Source organism: Octodon degus, unplaced genomic scaffold (genome assembly GCF_000260255.1).
Source record: "Octodon degus isolate 3935 unplaced genomic scaffold, OctDeg1.0 scaffold00015, whole genome shotgun sequence".
NCBI classification, from domain to species: Eukaryota; Metazoa; Chordata; class Mammalia; order Rodentia; family Octodontidae; genus Octodon; species Octodon degus.
The window spans coordinates 9884048-9891571 of NW_004524591.1; positions in this window are offsets into that span (position 1 = coordinate 9884048).

Genomic DNA, 7524 nt, shown 5'->3' on the forward strand with positions numbered 1-7524 from the left:
AAGAAAGCAAGAAAGCAAGAAAGCAAGAAAGCAAGAAAGCAAGAAAGCAAGAAAGCAAGAAAGCAAGAAAGCAAGAAAGCAAGAAAGCAAGAAAGAAAGAAAGAAAGAAAGAAAGAAAGAAAGAAAGAAAGCGCTAGAGATATGGATTTTGAGACTAAATCTCCCTGTTTATACTAATGCAATTACTTTTTTAATACCATGTGATTGACATCCTCTGCTCTGGGTAGAAACCTAGCAGTTAAAGTTTGCAAACAGCAAATCCACTAAAAAGGATGAACAGTTGTAAGAAATGAATGATGTTTTCAGCTTGCAATAGTTGAATTACACATAAACTTGCTCACTGGTGAGAGTGTAAAATATATTCTCTTCACTGTAAGAACTACTGACAAGGGTGTAAAAGCATTCTGTATAGCTGCAGGAGGTAGAAGCAGGTTCTGGTCTCTTCTCTCCTCTCAGCTGCAGTGATTGGCAGTACTACCACAATCTGAAGGTTGAGCATCAAATGATGAAGAAAAAAGTACTTAGAATCTCCTGCATAATTCATTGCTGCAGCTGGGATCGAAAGAATCCCTTGTCTTGTAGCATAATGAATTCATTACAAACTACAACACATGATATATATTCATTTAAAATACACTTAGGCAGAAAGATTAAAAATGTAATTCCTCTCATTTTTAGAAATACCTACAAAGCAGTTTCCCTGCTAACGTAACTGGGCAGGTCACCACATTTTAGATATCTTTTAGGTGACAGCACTGTTAGTCTGGGGGAAGACACGTTTGTACAGCTCACCGCGACGCATTCATTGCACATGGCTGGGTGGCAGGTATTGTATTGTTCTATCACATGAGAAATGAGAAATGTGTCAGAGCCCACTCCTGGGCCAAAGCCATCCTGCAGGAGAAATACCACATGTGGTGCCGACCTTGTTACACTTGTTAAGTGAACTGATTTAGAATAATTGACGTAAGTTGAGTCTTTCCCTAACAAAGGTTACCAGCCTGTACCATGAAATATTTTCAAAATTAGACTGCAATAATGATGTTTAGGTGAATGTTTGGGGCGGGAAAGCCAGTGTTTCTCAGCACAGTAGAAAACAAATGCCCCAAAGCCAAGCCAATTTGAATCCAGATCTACCGATTTTTAGTTATACAGTCTTGGACAAATCACCAATACCTTACTGAGCAGCTTCTCTGTGCCAGATACTATGCTAAATACTGAATTGATGGAGGTGAGAAAAATCAAATTGTTAACCAAAGCAGCTTAGATTTGACATGAAAATTGCCCATAGTTTCAATGCATTGTTCAAGGAGTATAGTAAATGTAAGCAGAAACCACTTGGGGAGCTTGCAGAAGTAACATCAACTTTAATCTTAAATTTTCAGGAAAGTCTGGCTGGAGGAAGTGATGTTGGAGGTGACACACAAAGGGTGACTGAGACCCAGCTAAACGAAACACTCACTTGTAATAGAAACTACATGGGAGGTGGCCACAGGGGATTGCAAATTCAAAGCCAGCTGGGGCAATTTAGTGAGAACTTGTAGAACACTGAAAAGGCTGGGTGTGTAGTGCTTGTGCGATATGTCCTGGGTTCATTTCCCAGTAGTGCAAAGAAAAAAACTGAGACACAGAATATTTTAGAAGCAGGAAACCACATGTGCAAAAGGCAGATAGTGAGAGAGAGCCTAATTTCTGAGGAGCTGCCTACAATATAGATGGCTGCATCGATGCCGTCAGTGAAATACCAGCTGAATGAATGCCTTGTGATCATCACAGCCAGAGATGGGATGGAAGAAGCGTCAGAGACACTCCTAGTACTCTACTTACTTCTCTTCATCATTTATTCATCTTCTTAATAAAATGTCAACTCAGACTAGTACATTCAAGAAGCTATAATCATTTTCGTACAGTTATTAATTTTAGCATTACACATAGCAGTACTGTACTCCTGACACTATTGTTTGAGATAAAAACTGGACCGTTGAGATATTTTTACAAAGAAAATGCTCATTGGTAGATGTGAATAACTCCACAGCAACCATCCCACAGAATAACAGTATTAAAAAATTCCAAGGGGAGAAAAGGAGTACTCAGTGAAAAAGTACATTCAGAAAAACTACATACTATGCTTATTGCATATTGGTTACTTATATTGGCAGATTTAATAGTATAACAAGCCCTCAAGTGAACAGATGACTCAGCATTCCTTTACCTAGGATTAAATGAAAGTCACTAAGCATGAGTTTTGCCTCAGGGTAGAATCTTTGCTCAGTGAGCATGCCATGAGTGGGCAGAGGTTGCCACCTTCAAGGGCAATCCTGGAGAACATGCGTTATAAAAGACTGAACTTCCCAAGCACTATAATACCAAGACTGCTTTTCCCAAAGCAGAAAACTAATGAGATTCCCACCCATGACTGCTATCTCCTATTCTTAAACAATGAATGTCCATAATTATGACCCTTCCCATATCTCTAATGTGGAAGAAAAGCATAGTACAACCAAAAATAACTTCCAAAAGTAAAGGTTTGTTTTTATTTTTCAAGGCATTGATACATATTTGTCTGCCTTTTAAATTACCTTAAAATAATGAGAAATTTGATACCCCTGATTCATCAAAAGTAGAAAACAATTTGTTGTTACCAATATTTCTCCACAGAGAAGAGTTATTTATAACAGAGGTTTGAAGGCTTCCCCTTTCTTGCTAAGTTGTCTGTTCTTGCTTTCAGGGTACCTTAAGCAACACTGAGACAGACCACATCTTCACCCTACAAAGAACAGCTACCATTAAGAAATTCACCAATAACAAATGCTTCCTGGCTGTAGGGAAAAAGGAACCCTTCTTCACTACTGGTGGGAGTGCAGACTGGTACAACCGCTGTGGAAATCAGTGTGGAGATTCCTCAAAAAACTAAGCTTGGAGGTCCCATTTGACCCAGCTGTTCCCCTTCTGAGGGTCTTCCCAGAAGAATTAAAAACAAGGTACCACAGCAATATATGTGCACCATGTTTATTAGCAGCTCAATCTGTGATAGCTAAATCTTAGAAACAACCCAAATGCCCCTCAATCAAGGAATGAATAAAAGATACGGTATTTTTGTACAATTGCTCAATGAGAAAGAAGGATAAACTCGAGACTTTTATAGGTAAATGGATGCACCTTGAGGTCACACTCATAAGTAAAATAAGTCAGACTCATGTGTAAATATCATCTTTTCTCTTGGGTGTGAGAAACTGAGAAAGTAAATAAAATCCAACATGTATAGTAGATATTGTGAAATGAGAAGAAATTGCTCATAAAGAAAAAGGAACTAGGATGTAGGAAAGGGGAAAGGAAGGAAGGGAAAAGTGAAAAAATGCAAGGCAATTTTACTATTAGTGTCTCTTGCTTCATGGAAAAGGAAGGTTTGAGCTAATATCAATTGGAGAGATTGTTATGTCCATATCATGTTCTCTGAGCAACTGCTGTAAAGATAACAGTATGTAATGTCTTAACTGTTGTTATTCTCCTATTTTTTAAATGAACTTTCATTTTATTTGTTCTTCCGTAAAATAAAAAATAAGGCCTTGAAAATTAAAATGTCTCACTTGTGACATGATTATTTAACTAAAAACCAGGAGAGCTCCAACACACTTGGCATCCAAGGCCATATGGATTCAGCAAATCAGAATTATTATACCTACAGGCATGCAGAAAAAGCTCTAGAGAGAAATATAGGCCTTCTGTCTAGTATGATTATCCTTGTGTCATGGCACATATGTCTACTCCAAATACATATGCTGCACAATATTATTATTATGGGATTATAATTATAATATAATGTATAATTATAATATTATATCTATGTATATGATTATAACATTATTTTCCCATTCAAAAGTTTGGAAGATGTGTTGCTACTTAGATCTTCACACAAAAATGTGTTAATAAACATTCCATTTTTTCTGGAACATGTTACTTTATTATTATGTTTTATTTCCTTAGAATTTACTTCCTTATTTTCAAATAAGGTTTATTATCAATTTATTATGAGTTTGCTTATCTGTTATTTATTATTTATGATAATAAATATCCTCCTAGAGAAAGAATAACTCATAGCATAATTTCCATCATGCACAATGTCATTTTAATATGCATATTCAATATTTGTACAAAGCTGGAGTCTCTGGAGCTTTGAATTTCCTTTGACACCTGCTTAATTCAAGTGCTTAATAACCAAGCTATGATAAAAGAGCTGTGCTGTCAAAGGAAGTGATCAGTGTTGTAGTATTCTTAATTGCCTTGCTTTCTTCTTCTCACTTTCTAAACTTACATAGAAATCTAACTATGAGAAGACACAAACAGGAATTTGGGGTACAGAGTCATAACAAAGACATTTAGACTCTTTGTCTGACCAGTTATTTTGCTGTTGTTAACATGACAAAAATTGAATGAACTGAGAAAATCTCAGTCTGATTTCATAGTTTCTTTATTGTTAAGTCAAGTTTATGTATATCAGCACAGCTGATCCATAGAATACTTCTGATAATGATGATATTAATTAATAGGCTTATTGTATCTTATATGAGAATTTAAATAAAATTGGATTTTAAAGCAACATTTATGGAGCCCAACTCAACACTACATATTGCACTGTACGTAAGGTCCAGTTTAATTATTAAAATACACCATTTTCTAAGTGGGTTAATGGAAACCCAGAGCATAAGCACTTGCCCCAAGCACTAAATCAATGAATATACTCAAACCCAAGAGTCTAACATTAAGACCTTCATTCTTTTCACTGTACTTCATTTGGTACAAAATATAATAAAAGTCATTCAATCAATCTCTATGAAATTATTAGACAGTAGCGCTTCAATGACAGCATGAATATTTTCTTTCTACTGCTGCACGAGTTGCTAGTTTAAAACTCTGTTGGTTAAGAGAGAGCTAAAAGGGCCAATGAGAGAGCCCAGCGGTCTAAAGCTCCTGCTTAGGTGAGCTTAGGCAGGAACAGGGAACCGCCATTCGAACTCTGGCACCACATGCCACGCCAGCCCCTCCCTCAGGGTGGGCTGAGACACCCCCTTCCCCCAAAAGGAGAGAGCTAATAAATATGAATGACTCTTTCAAATTTTAATTTTACTTACATATTAATATCTAGCATTATGCACTGTATTTTTGAATGCATAGAATTTTCACACAATCAAATTAATGATATGAATGAATAATTCAATCATACAGACTTTCAGATATAAGAAAACAAATACAAAAATACACATAATTCAATTTTTTGAATTAATATAGGCTATCAGCAGGTAAACACAATCTTGCAAATAAATTAACTACACACAGAGATACACACAATATAGAGCACACAAGAAGTTCAAATAAATTATTAGATAAATCCTAAGCAGCAGGCCTCAAGCACAGGAAGCAGTATATTTTAAAATCAACTTTATTCAATTATTAGTTTTATATAATATGTTGTCTCCATTTTAATTGTGTGATTCAATGACTATTTTTTTTTTCCAGAATGGGGGATTGAACTCAGGCCCTTGTGCTTGCCAGGGAAGCGCTTATTCCACTGAGCCATCTCCAGGCCCCATGATTCAATGACTTTTGACAAATATATAGGCCTATCAATCTACCACTTCAACAAAGATTCTGGACAATTATACCATCCAAAAGATGGCCCTTCTGACGCAGTTAGCCTTACTCACATGGCGCTAGACAATCACTAATCTTCTTTATGTCAGTTAGAGGTTAGTTCTGCCTATTCCAGAACTGCACATAAATGAAATTATGGAGCCGTGCACTTTCTACCTATTTTCCTTTACATACCATAATGCTTCTGACTCTTTCTATATAGTTGTGTTAGTAGTTTGTTCCTTTTTTTTCTGAATAACAGTGCATTGTGTAGATTTACTACTAACAGTTCCGCCATTTACCAGTGGGTAAAAATTTGCTTAGTTTCTAGTCTTTTGAATATTGAAAACAAAACTGACAGGAACACTTGCACACAGGTACATTTTCATTTCTTTTAAGTACTTAGGGAAAGAATTACAGGATTGTTTAAGTATGTTATCTGCACAGAAAACTCAAATGCTTCTCCAAAGAGAATACGCTGTTTTATACCACATCAGCAGTGTCTAGAAATTTTGGCTGCTCACTATTTTTTATTTATTTCTTTGGCAGAACCAGGGATTAAACTCAGGCCCTTGGGCTTGCCAGGCAAGTGCTTCTTCTACTGAGCTATCTTCCCAGACCCTCAATATTTTGATTATATTTTTAAAATCAATTATATTCAATTAGTTTAGTTTAATTAGTTTATTCAGTTTTAAATCAATTGTCCTTTCATTAAAAAGGTAGTGCTTTCATCATTGTGATTTTAATTTGCATTAGGGATATAGCTTAATTGTTTTATTTATTTTTTATTTTTTTAAGACCATGTGCTATGCAGTTCAGGCTAGACTTGTGCTCAATTTTGTAGCCCCGAGGCTAGTCTTGAGCTCCTAGCGAGCTTCCTGTCACAATCTTCCAACTGCTAGGATTATGGGGGTGCATCACCACACCGGGTTCCAGTAGTTTAGTTTTGAAGAAGACTGGATAAGCAATTGAGAATCCTGGCTACAGGGGTTAACGTTGGACTCCCTCATGCTCAAAATCCCACATCTGGTACCTGTTCTAGGTGTAACTACTAACAAGTTGTCTAACCTTGCTGTTTCTCAATCTTCTCCTCTGTTAAATCATACTAAAGAAATACTGTCTTCTTCAGATTTTGTTTTGAATTTTAAAGAGAAAATTAATTTAAGACAGAAAACGTAATGCTTATGTACTCAATAAAAATAATGCCTGTGTAAATAACAAAATTATTACTTTTTCATAGACTGTAGAAGGCTATAAATTTTGTAAACATTAACTTTACATTTAATTAGCATAATAATATAATATAGTTAAAGGCACTAGCTGACTCAATCTACGAAAATGTTTTACAGTAATTTATTAGTTAATATATCCATTTTAAATAAATATACAGTTAAATATATACTAAAATAAATATAAAACACAGAGAAGTATTATTCTAAAAGATATATTTCAACCAATGTTTCACAGATGAAATTAAACAAGAAATTCAACAATATCTACAATTTAATGAAAATTCAAGCGCAACTTATCGTAACTTATGGGATACTATGAAAGCAGTTCTCACAGGGAAATTCATAGCTGTGAACTCACACATTAGGAAAACAGAATGGGAACAAATAAACACCCTAATGCTGCACCTTCAACAACTAGAAAAGAAAAAGCAAACCAAACGCAGGGCACAAAGACAGGAAGAAATCATAAAGATTAGAGCAGAAATTAATTCAATTGAGAAGAAGAAAACAATTCAAAGAATTAAAAAAGCAAAAAGCTGGTTCTTAGAAAAATGAAATAAATTGATAAGCTCCTAGGTAGCCTCATCAAAAAGAGGAAAGAAAAAATTCAAATACAAGCAATAAGGAATGAAAAGGGTGTAATTACCACAGACCCAGTGGAAAT